The sequence below is a fragment of the Manis pentadactyla genome, chromosome 8, assembly GCF_030020395.1.
Source record: "Manis pentadactyla isolate mManPen7 chromosome 8, mManPen7.hap1, whole genome shotgun sequence".
Taxonomy (NCBI): Eukaryota; Metazoa; Chordata; class Mammalia; order Pholidota; family Manidae; genus Manis; species Manis pentadactyla.
In genome coordinates this window covers 74739282-74752226 of record NC_080026.1, presented here as the reverse complement: position 1 = coordinate 74752226, position 12945 = coordinate 74739282, and the positions used below count along the sequence as shown (strand labels likewise).

The 12945-nt window shown below is 39.6% G+C and overlaps 1 protein-coding gene across 2 annotated transcripts in view; it reads right to left on the bottom strand.

The window, feature by feature from the left end:
- PRKG1 (protein kinase cGMP-dependent 1) overlaps window positions 1-12945 on the bottom strand; it is a 1239474-nt gene that overhangs the window by 502856 nt on the left and 723673 nt on the right. The window lies entirely within an intron of this gene.

Sequence of the window (12945 nt, the reverse complement as noted above, 5' to 3'; positions counted from 1 at the left end):
TAACATTTCTCCAGGTCCTTTTCCAGCTCTCCTTCTCTTCGCTAAAATCTCTCCTTCCTTATTTCCTTTAGCCAGTTAAATTAATTCAACAGTTATTTTTCTTGGAGGCTATTAGGAGTAATAGTAAGCGTGAAGATGGTCACTCTTCAGAGTATAAAGGCTCAAAGAGGTTATAATAACCTGAGAAATAAAGATGCCCACCTAGCAAAGTTAGATAGTGATGTGTAGTAATATGTAATTCAGTATCAAAGTGAATAACACAAACAATAAATGTTAGCTCTGAGATAAGGAGAAAAATGTGGCTAAGAGTTTGAAGGAAAAATCATAGACAAAACAAAGCCTCTTTTTTTCCATTCTCTGCCTGCTTACCAAATGGAAATGTGGTAGCTCACAAAATACACACAGTGTGATTTAAAAAAAAATAGACAATGATGTTAGGATACACAGAAAATTAGGGTAGAGTAGTAAAAATGAAGCCGAAGATGAAGCTAGAATAGAAAAGCATATATTAAGGCCCAAGAACAACTACATAATCTGTAGGACACAGTGAAAAATGAAAATGCAGGATTCCTTATTCAGAAATTAAGTGTGCATTTCAGGATGATGACAGCAGAGCATTAAACCAAGCACAAGGCCCTACTAAACGTGGATCCCTACATGACTACACATGATGCCATCCCTGAAGCCAGGGCCAATGACAGCTTCCACAGTCACTTAAGCTTGGTCTCAAATCCAATTTTAAGGTAACTTACAAGACAAGCAAAGAGAAAAGTATAATCGGTTTTAAAATTCAGTGTTGGTTACTCAGAAAATGCTGTGAAAAATCACCAGAATTACATCAGAATACAATTTTAACCTAAAAAAGGAGATTGGAGGCTATTTTATCTAAATGTTCTCATTTCTCAGTCCAAGAAATGGAGCCCCAGAGATGCTACATGATTTGCCTAGAGACACAGTAAGTTACAGATCAAGGTAAAATTAGAGCCTAGTCTGCTTATTCTCATCAGTGTGCTCAGAACGACAGGAGGTCTTTGTTCCTTTCTAACCATCCTCCCTTCCTTCACTTTTACCCACATACAACACTAAATATAACATAATAGACACAACAGTACTTGTTTTTTACATCTGGTGGGTGTCCTACATTGTTTCACACATCTAATTCTCACAACCAGTTTCTGAAGGAAGGGTTAGTATTATACCCATCTTACATACAAAGAAAATTAAACAATTAAATAACTTGCCCAATGCCGTGCAACTAGAATGTGAACTCAGGCAACCTTCTAACCTAAGGCTGCTCTTCTATATCCCACCCTTTTTGTTCTCTTAGACATAAATCCAACAAGCATCCTTTTGAAGGACTCAACTGAACCCACTGATTCAAAAGACAGAAAAACACCCTGGATAACACCTTTCTAGTCCAGCCCTTTATTTTACAAATAAAGAAACTGAGGACTATAAGAGGATGCATAATTTATTGAGATCACCAGCAAGAGACTACTGAAGTTTGATCAATGCTCATAATCCCATCGTCCTAAATTTACTGTGCATCAGAAAAATCCTGTGAGCTTTTAAAAAAATATAGAGAATCCAACACCCCAGGCCAGTTTAGAAGTCCATATTCTTAGGACCAGGGCAAGAGCCAGAGGCTTTTTTAATAGCTCCACAGGTGATATGCAGCCATCTGCCATGCACAATGTATTGGTGAGCAGAGTATCCCCATCTCATGCTCTCCAGTAATCCCCCCCACGCCAATCAAACTGCCCTTTATGTAGTTGGCAGTAATGGAAATCAGGGCAACATAACTTCATGCCATGTAACATCTCTGAATCAGGTTGAAATCAATAAGCAAAGGAAAAACAAAATCAATGCTTTAACTCCCTGAAATCTCCTTTGGGTAGATAATAGACATTTTCAAGAAGGGTAGGGTCAAAACATTCTAGGAGACAGAGATATGCTTTTCAAGGTGGAAGAGTTCTATGCGGAAAGGTAAGGAAGGGCTTGAAACTGCAGCAGCGTCCAAGATGCATGTGAAGTAGGAGATGTGTGGGGAAATAATCTGCAGGGGAAGAATATGAAAGTGGGACACGATTAAAAGACCAACTCTAATTTCTGTATGGGGCCAGAGGACACCCAGTCTTTTCAATTTCAGTAATAGTTCCTCCAAATGTGCAGTGGTCAAATGTTTTATAATGGTGGTTTATACACTGAAAATGTACTTAATAATAAATGTCAAATATGCTTATTAGTAAATCTTTAAAAAGTGCTTGTAATCTAGACAATAATATGTAAATTGAAGGATTGAGAGAGAGTTAACTGATATCAGCAATTCATTCTGAAATGTATCAGAAGGAAGATGGATTTATGGGTGGCTGGAGTGATGGATATAGATGGATAATTATGTAATAAAACAAGTATAGTAAAATGTCAAATCAAAGTATAATGCCAAAAGAAGTATAGTATAAAATGTCAAAGTATAGTAAAAAGTAAAAGGTCAAATCTATTGATTCTATTTTTAAGTTAGCTGTAATTTTGAAAATTTTCATAATAAAATATTGGAAGGGAAATGTGTTTAGCAAAAGTAGCCAGCCCAGATGACATTCTATCTGCAGCCTGGAAATTTCACTAATTAGAAACAAAATGAACACTTGACTCCATACATGAACAGAGTTTAAAGTTGGATGAGAAAAAGAAAGTTTATTTCTCATGTACTCCTTCAAAGCAGCGTATATCTCAGCTGCTGGTAGGTTCATTCCCTTCTGGGTACCATGAAAAACAGCACTGGAGTTTCACTAAGATAAGGAAAATCAATTTCTTCCCACAAAAGATGGAACTAATCAGTCTAGAAAATTACCATTTATTCCTTATTAATAAGGCCTTAATGGATTATCCATAAATAAACATATATTAGGCTCGGATAACAGTCCCTGATTTCAGGGTACAATCCAAAGACATAGAAAGTAAACTGAGGAATTTTCACTTCACACTGAACTTAGAAGATATTTTCAAAGAAACAAAGGTAATAAAGAATACAAAAGATAGCTCATCTGTCTGGAGATGAGCCATTCATTTCTTCCTGGTTTCCACTCCCTCCCCTAAAGGTTAGTTTCTGGCACAGGATGGTAGGCATGTGCTCCCTCTTCTGCCTCCTAACTAAACACTCCCTATCAAACTCTGCTTCTTCCGAGTCCTGGAATTTCCTTGCACATCTCAAGAACTCCTCCTACAAACAGAAATGACCAATACTTTCCTGGAGAATCCTTCCCTTGATTCCTGAGAACTTAACAATCAACAGATGGAGCTTCATTCTTTTGAATGGGCCTATATATTTCTGTGGCTAAAGTTTACCAACAAGACAAATGGAACAATAGCTCATTTTCAGATAAGACCAAATTCTGTTTTCCTTTTACATTAGTACTGAACACTTTTCTAAAGAGAAACGGCAATAGTTACACAGATTTACTCTGTTTTGGAAGAAGACAGTGCTTCCATACCTTTTGGAATTATTTTAGTTCATGTTTCTCCTGACCTACCATCATTTATTGAAAAATTAGAATTTGTCCCTTAGAATAATTCACACTATCCTTCAACTAAGAAAGAACTACATTTTTTTTAGAATCCTTTTGCTTTGTGTTGGACATTCCTTCTCAAGGCCTGAATGTGATTCAGCATCACATTGATCTAATTGTTACTTCTAAATACAGTTACTTATTCAAAAATATTTATTGAGTGCTCATGTGCTAGGTATGGTAATCACTGGAAAGAAATAAAACAGTATCCCTGATCTATAATTCATAGTTTAAAGCAGGAAGATATGTCACTACATAATTCCAGTGTACAAGAAGGTAAACATAACCCTAGTACTATGCTTCACATTCTAATTACATTTTAAACAGTTCCCCAAATAGGTATAAGTCCATACCACCAGCACATTTTAACATTTTGTTAAATACTATCCTTTATCTCCCCTAAGATGTGTAAGAGCAGGAAATGATATTAGATCAACCTTGACAATTTACCAGTCATAAACGGCTATTATTCGCTGATAGGAAATACTGGTAACTTTCATGTTTCATTTTGTGATATGGTGATTTCTGGGACAGAGATGTGAAAACCCTTGGAATTTCCCAAGTGAGACAGGAGATAAAGGTATCTTTTATTATGTTAATGAGATGGCTTGGGAACCACACCCAAGGATGTATAAACCTGAGGGTTGGATCTTTCTGTCCTAACCCCCTGACCTCCAGGGGGAGAGAAAGAGACTGGAGGTTGAATCAACTTCCAATAGCCAATGCTTTAATCAATCATGCCTTTGTAATGAAGCCTCCATAAAACCTCAAAAGGATAGGGTCCAGAGAGCTTCTGGGTTGGTGAACATGAGGACATTTGGGGAGAATGGCTTGCTTGGAGAGGGCATGGAAGCTCACAGCCTTCTCTTTAGACCTTACCCTATGTATCTCTTCATCTGTCTGTTCCTCAGTTATATCCTTTTATAATACACCAGCAATCTAGTAAGTAAACTGTTCCTAAATTCTGCTGAGCTACTCCAGCAAATTAACTAAACCCAAGGATGGAGTTATGGAACCTCCAATCTACAGCCATGATAAGGAAAAATTTTGAAATGTCCTAAATTAAGTGCCATAAAGGCTGGAAAATGAGGGAGAGAGACAAGGGAAAGTAATCAGTCAATAGCTGCAGGACAGAGCTAACGATAACTCCATGTTCTTGGATGAAGTCATTTCAACAATGATCTAGAAGGTCCCCAGAACCACTCCATCACCCTTGTGCGTGATCAGTGTCTGACCTCCATGAGTCTTCTCTATGGACTAACCATTTTTCCCAGACTTTCTCCCCTTCTCATTAGCCCACCTTCCTTATCTGTAGCCAATAGAATTAAAAGAACTTTCTTACCTTGAGACCCCTCATAAAATGTCCCATTTCCTAAATCTAGCAGACAAGTTTTCTGTGAACTGGCCTTGCTGCTGGTGAAGCAGAGACTGCCTTTTGGAGGACTCAGTCCTTATCTGACTGCATCTGTAAAGGCTCAATAAACCCTTTTGTTTCAGAGATCTCTTGGTCTCTAGTTTTTGATTTGTCAGCTAGTAGATCAGAAGCATAGGTAGCGACCTGCTCTTGCACCTGGCATCTGAATTTGTGTGTGTGAGTGTGTGTTGGGGACACAAAGAAGAAGAATATTATGTATATAACTATTAAGAGTCCTGAGGTACTCAACTATAAATTGCAGTAACTGCAGGATCTAAGTTACAGCATCATGACTTTATGCAGCTCACCCATTACACCAAAAACTATCCACTGTGGCTGAGCTGAGTATCGATTTGTTTACTGTATCCTGTTCCTGTAAGACCAGAACCTCTACTAAGCCTGTTATTGGAGTCCTTTTTATCAAATCATCTTCAATAAAATGGACTCTTGATGTTTGGACTCTACCTCTTGAAGACACTTGAGGGAGATAAAGTGATCACTTATCACTCACTTGCTTTTCAACTCTATCTTATATCGAGAAGTAAAAACAGCAAAGCATAAGATGATAATAAATCTCAGATAAATGGTCCCTCTGATAGTGACATAAAGGAAAACTGTGGAAGAGTGCACCAGCTTCTTTGACCCAACTTCCTAAAAATCCTATACTCATCTAGGGCTTTACTTTAGCATTCAAGAATAGTCTTCTGGGAGAGCGGTGGAAGATGGCGGCGTGAGTAGAGCAGCGGAAATCTCCTCCCAAAACAACATATATCTATGAAAATATAACAAAGACAACCCTTCCTAGAATTAAGACCAGAGGACACAGGACAATATCCAGACCACATCCGCACCTGAGAGAACCCAGTGCCTCGCGAAGGGGGTAAGATACAAGCCCCGGCCCCGCGGGAGCCGAGCACCCCTCCCCCCAGCTCCCGGCGGGAGAAGAGCAGGCAGAGCGGGAGGGAGACGGAGCCCAGGACTGCCGAACACCCAGCCCCAGCCATCCGGGCCAGAGTGCAGGGCGCTCGATACTAGGAAAACAGGGCAGCAAGAACAGTGAGCGGGCACTGGAGGCTGGGCGCCAGAGGACATAAGAAAAGCGCGCGACCATTTTTTTTTAGCTTTTTTGCTGTTTTGTTTTGGCGAGCACTTTTTGGAAGTCTTAAAGGGATAGGGACCCCAATACTAGGGAAACAGGGCAGAAAGACCGGTGAGTAGAGGCCTGAGGCTGACACCAGAGAATAAAGAAAAACAAACAACCACCTTTTTTTTTTTTTTTTAATTAAAAACTTTTTTTTTTTTTTAATTAAAAAAATTTTTTTTCTTTTTTTTTTTTTTTGGTGGTCGTTGTTTTGTTTTGGCGGGTGCTTTTTGGAAGTCTTAAAGGGGCAGGGCAGGTCACTTAATCAAGAGGTAGGGAATCCGGGATCTCTGGACACCCTAACCCCTGGGCTGCAGGGAGCAGGGAGGCCCCTTACAGAGATAAATAGCCTCCCAGCCGCTCCTGCTTCAACGCAACTCCACCATTTAGGAGTAGCTGCCCGAGCCAGGCCACGCCCACAGCAACAGCGGAGATTAACTCCATAGCAGCCGGGCAGGAAGCAGAAACCCTGTCTGCACGCAGCTGCGCAGCACAAGCCACTAGAGGCCGATGTTCTCCCAGGAGAGGAGGGCCACAAACCAACAAGGACGGAAGTCCTTCCAGCCGTCACTCGTCCCAGCTCTGCAGACTATTCCTATCACCATGAAAAGGCAAAGCTACAGGCAGACAAAGATCACAGAGACAACACCAGAGAAGGAGACAGACCTAACCAGTCTTCCTGACAAAGAATTCAAAATAAGAATCATAAACATGCTGACAGAGATGCAGAGAAATACGCAAGAGAAATGGGATGAAGTCCGGAGGGAGATCACAGATGCCAGAAAGGAGATCGCAGAAATGAAACAAACGCTGGAAGGGTTTATAAGCAGAATGGATAGAATGCAAGAGGCCATTGATGGAATTGAAGTCAGAGAACAGGAAGGCAAAGAAGCTGACAGAGAGAGAGACAAAAGGATCTCCAGCAATGAAACACTATTAAGAGAACTGTGTGACCAATCCAAAAGGAACAATATCCGTATTATAGGGGTCCCAGAAGAAGAAGAGAGAGGAAAAGAGATGGAAAGTATCTTAGAAGAAATAATTGCTGAAAACTTCCCCACACCGGGGGAGGAAGTAATCGAACAGACCACGGAAATACACAGAACCCCCAACAGAAAGGATTCAAGAAGGGCAACACCAAGACACATAATAATTAAAATGGCAAAGATCAAGGACAAGGAAAGAGTGTTAAAGGCAGCTAGAGAGAAAAAGGTCACCTATAAAGGGAAACCCATCAGGCTAACGTCAGATTTCTCAACAGAAATCCTACAGGCCAGAAGAGAGTGGCATGATATATTTAATACAATGAAACAGAAGGGCCTTGAACCAAGGATACTGTATCCAGCACGACTATCATTCAAATATGACGGTGGGATTAAACAATTCCCAGACAAACAAAAGCTGAGGGAATTTGCTTTCCACAAACCACCTCTACAGAACATCTTACAGGGACTGCTCTAGATGGGAGCACGCCTAGAAAGAGCACAGCACAAAACACCCAACATATGAAGAATCGAGGAGGAGGAACAAGAAGGGAGAGAGAAAAGAATCTCCAGACAGTGAATATAACAGCTCAATAATCGAGCTAAGTTAGGCAGTAAGATACTAAAGAGGCTAACCTTGAACCTTTGGTAACCACAAATTTAAAGCCTGCAATGGCAATAAGTACATATCTTTCAATAGTCACCCTAAATGTTAATGGGTTGAATGCACCAATCAAAAGACACAGAGTAACAGAATGGATAAAAAAGCAAGACCCATCTATATGCTGCTTACAAGAAACTCACCTCAAACCCAAAGACATGTACAGACTAAAAGTCAAGGGATGGAAAAACATATTTCAAGCAAACAACAGTGGGAAGAAAGCAGGGGTTGCAGTACTAATATCAGACAAAATAGACTTCAAAACAAAGAAAGTAACAAGAGATAAAGAAGGACACTACATAATGATAAAGGGCTCAGTCCAACAAGAGGATATAACCATTCTAAATATATATGCACCCAACACAGGAGCACCAGCATATGTGAAACAAATACTAACAGAACTAAAGGGGGATATAGACTGCAATGCATTCATTCTAGGAGACTTCAACACACCACTCACCCCAAAGGATAGATCCACTGGGCAGAAAATAAGTAAGGACATGGAAGCACTGAACAACACAGTAGAGCAGATGGACCTAATAGACATCTATAGAACTCTACATCCAAAAGCAGCGGGATATACATTCTTCTCAAGTGCACATGGAACATTCTCCAGAATAGACCACATACTAGGCCACAAAAAGAGCCTCAGAAAATTCCAAAAGATTGAAATCCTACCAACCAACTTTTCAGGCCACAAAGGCATAAAACTAGAAATAAACTGTACAAAGAAAGCAAAGAGGCTCACAAACACATGGAGGCTTAACAACACGCTCCTAAATAATCAATGGATCAATGACCAAATCAAAATGGATATCCAGCAATATATGGAAACAAATGACAACAACAACACTAAGCCCCAACTTCTGTGGGACACAGCAAAAGCAGTCTTAAGAGGAAACTATATAGCAATCCAAGCATATTTAAAAAAGGAAGAACAATCCCAAATGAATGGTCTAATGTCACAATTATCGAAATTGGAAAAAGAAGAACAGATGAGGCCTAAGGTCAGCAGAAGGAGGGACATAATAAAGATCAGAGAAGAAATAAATAAAATTGAGAAGAATAAAACAATAGCAAAAATCAATGAAACCAAGAGCTGGTTCTTCGAGAAAAAAAACAAAATAGATAAGCCTCTAGCCAGACTTATTAAGAAGAAAAGAGAGTCAACACAAATCAACAGTATCAGAAACGAGAAATGAAAAATCACGACGGACTCCACGGAAATGCAAAGAATTATTGGAGAATACTATGAAAACCTATATGCTAACAAGCTGGGAAACCTAGGAGAAATGGACAACTTCCTAGAAAAATACAACCTTCCAAGACTGACCCAGGAAGAAACAGAAAATCTAAACAGACCAATTACCAGCAACGAAATTGAAGCGGTAATCAAAAAACTACCAAAGAACAAAACCCCCGGGCCAGATGGATTTACCTCGGAATTTTATCAGACATACAGGGAAGACATAATACCCATTCTCCTTAAAGTTTTCCAAAAAATAGAGAAAGAGGGGATACGCCCAAACTCATTCTATGAAGCTAACATCACCCTAATACCAAAACCAGGCAAAGACCCCACCAAAAAAGAAAACTACAGACCAATATCCCTGATGAACGTAGATGCAAAAATACTCAACAAAATATTAGCAAACCGAATTCAAAAATACATTAAAAAAATCATACACCATGACCAAGTGGGATTCATCCCAGGGATGCAAGGATGGTACAACATTCGAAAGTCCATCAACATCATCCACCACATCAACAAAAAGAAAGACAAAAACCACATCATCATCTCCATAGATGCTGAAAGAGCATTTGACAAAGTTCAACATCCATTCATGAAAAAAACTCTCAGCAAAATGGGAATAGAGGGCAAGTACCTCAACATAATAAAGGCCATCTATGATAAACCCACAGCCAACATTATATTGAACAGCGAGAAGCTGAAAGCATTTCCTCTGAGATTGGGAACTAGACAGGGATGCCCACTCTCTCCACTGTTATTTAACATAGTACTGGAGGTCCTAGCCACGGCAATCAGACAAAATAAAGAAATACAAGGAATCCAGATTGGTAAAGAAGAAGTTAAACTGTCACTATTTGCAGATGACATGATACTGTACATAACAAACCCTAAAGACTCCACCCCAAAACTACTAGAACTGATATCGGAATACAGCAAAGTTGCAGGATACAAAATCAACACACAGAAATCTGTGGCTTTCCTATATACTAACAATGAACCAACAGAAACAGAAATCAGGAAAACAACTCCATTCACAATTGCATCAAAAAAAATAAAATACCTAGGAATAAACCTAACCAAAGAAGTGAAAGACCTATCCTCTGAAAACTACAAGTCACTCTTAAGAGAAATTAAAGGGGACACTAACAGATGGAAACTCATCCCATGCTCGTGGCTAGGAAGAATTAATATCGTCAAAATGGCCATCCTGCCCAAAGCAATAGACAGATTTGATGCAATCCCGATGAAACTACCAGCAACATTCTTCAATGAACTGGAACAAATAATTCAAAAATTCATATGGAAACACCAAAGACCCCGAATAGCCAAAGCAATCCTGAGAAAGAAGAAGAAAGTAGGGGGGATCTCACTCCCCAACTTCAAGCTCTACTATAAAGCCATAGTAATCAAGACAATTTGGTACTGGCACAAGAGCAGAGCCACAGACCAATGGAACAGACTAGGGAATCCAGACATTAACCCAGACATATATGGTCAATTAATATTTGATAAAGGAGCCATGGACATACAATGGCGAAATGACAGTCTCTTCAACAGGTGGTGCTGGCAAAACTGGACAGCTACATGTAGGAGAATGAAACTGGACCATTGTCTAACCCCATATACAAAAGTAAACTCAAAATGGATCAAAGACCTGAATGTAAGCCATGAAACCATTAAACTCTTGGAAGAAAACATAGGCAAAAACCTCTTAGACATAAACATGAGTGACCTCTTCTTGAACATATCTCCCCGGGCAAGGAAAACAACAGCAAAAATGAGTAAGTGGGACTATATTAAGCTGAAAAGCTTCTGTACAGCAAAAGACACCTTCAATGGAACAAGAAGGATCCCTACAGTATGGGAGAATATATTTGAAAATGACACATCCGATAAAGGCTTGACGTCCAGAATATATAAGGAGCTCACACACCTCAACAAACAAAAAACAAATAACCCAATTAAAAAATGGGCAGAGGAACTGAACAGACAGTTCTCCAAAAAAGAAATACAGATGGCCAACAGACACATGAAAAGATGCTCCACATCGCTAATTATCAGAGAAATGCAAATTAAAACTACAATGAGGTATCACCTCACACCAGTAAGGATGGCTGCCATCCAAAAGACAAACAACAACAAATGTTGGCGAGGCTGTGGAGAAAGGGGAACCCTCCTACACTGCTGGTGGGAATGTAAGTTAGTTCAACCATTGTGGAAAGCAGTATGGAGGTACATCAAAATGCTCAAAACAGACTTACCATTTGACCCAGGAATTCCACTCCTAGGAATTTACCCTAAGAATGCAGCAATCAAGTTTGAGAAAGACAGATGCACCCCTATGTTTATTGCAGCACTATTTACAATAGCCAAGAATTGGAAGCAACCTAAATGTCCATCAATAGATGAATGGATAAAGAAGATGTGGTACATATACACAATTGAATACTACTCAGCCATAAGAAAAGGGCAAATCCAATCATTTGCAGCAACATGGATGGAGCTGGAGGGTATTATGCTCAGTGAAACAAGCCAAGCGGAGAAAGAGAAATACCAAATGATTTCACTTATCTGTGGAATATAAGAACAAAGGAAAAACTGAAGGAACAAAACAGCAGCAGAATCACAGAACTCAAGAATGGACTAACAGGTACCAAAGGGAAAGGGACTGGGGAGGATGGGTGGGTAGGGAGGGATAAGGGGGGGAGAAGTAGGGGGGTATTAAGATTAACATGCATGGGGGGGTAGGAGAAAAGGGAGGGCTGTACAACACAGAGAAGGCAAGTAGTGATTCTACAACATTTTGCTATGCTGATGGACAGTGACTGTAAAGGGGTTTATAGGGGAGAGCCTAGTAAACATAATATTCGTCATGTAAGTGTAGATTAGTGATACCAAAAATAAAGCAAAAAAAAAAAAAAAAAAAGGGCAGTTCCTGTGTGGTAACCTCCAACGAGTTCTACACAAGGGTATAAAGGGCATATAAAAGTTTAGGCAAAGGGTTTGTTTGTGTTTATACAGAGGATCAAAGCCTAATTGGGCTACCCCGAAAATGAACTAAGATACGATATGAAAAAGAACTTCCAACATCTGCACTCTCTGGAAGACTCATGCCAGAAGATGATCATCAAAAAACCCCAACAAAGATCCACGCACTGCTACAGCTGTAGATGCACTCATCCCACCAGTTCTTGGACTTGCCATGGGAATGAGGAAGGAGATATCTAAGCTGGCCTGTGCATACAGTAAAACAACAAATTTGACTGGATCTATACTGTTGGAACTCAACCAAGAATTTGGAGAAGTGCAAATTGTAGCGCTCCAAAGTCTTACAACTACAGACTATTTACTGTTAAAAGAACATAAGGGATGTGAACATTCCCCAGGAATGGGTTGTTTTAATTTGTCTGATTTCTCTCAGACTGTTCAAGTTCAGTTGGACAATATCCACCATATCATAGATAAGTTTTCACAAATGCCTAAGGTGCCTAACTGGTTTTCTTGGTTTCACTGGAGATCGCTGGTAATTACAGATATGCTTTGGTTATGTAACTATACTCCTATTATGTTAATGTGTGTGCGCAATTTAAGTAGTAGCTTAAAACCTATACATGCTGAAGTACTCTACAAGAAGATATGTCAAAGAAATAATCAATCTTCCCATGTTTTCTTCCGCCCACTACTTCTATAGCTTTTCTTCTTCATTCCTAATTACAACCCTTAAATAGAATTCGTGTCTCATATCAAATTTACCGAGTACCATAATTCTTCCAATTGGTAAAGATACCTCAAGAGAAATGCTGGGCATAGAAGCCACAGGGTATAAATATGCAAAGAAGTATAAAGCTAACCTTTTCAAACAATAAGGCTTCCCTCTCACTTACCAACTTCACATTTCCCTGTATGGCCCCGGAAGATGACTGGTTAG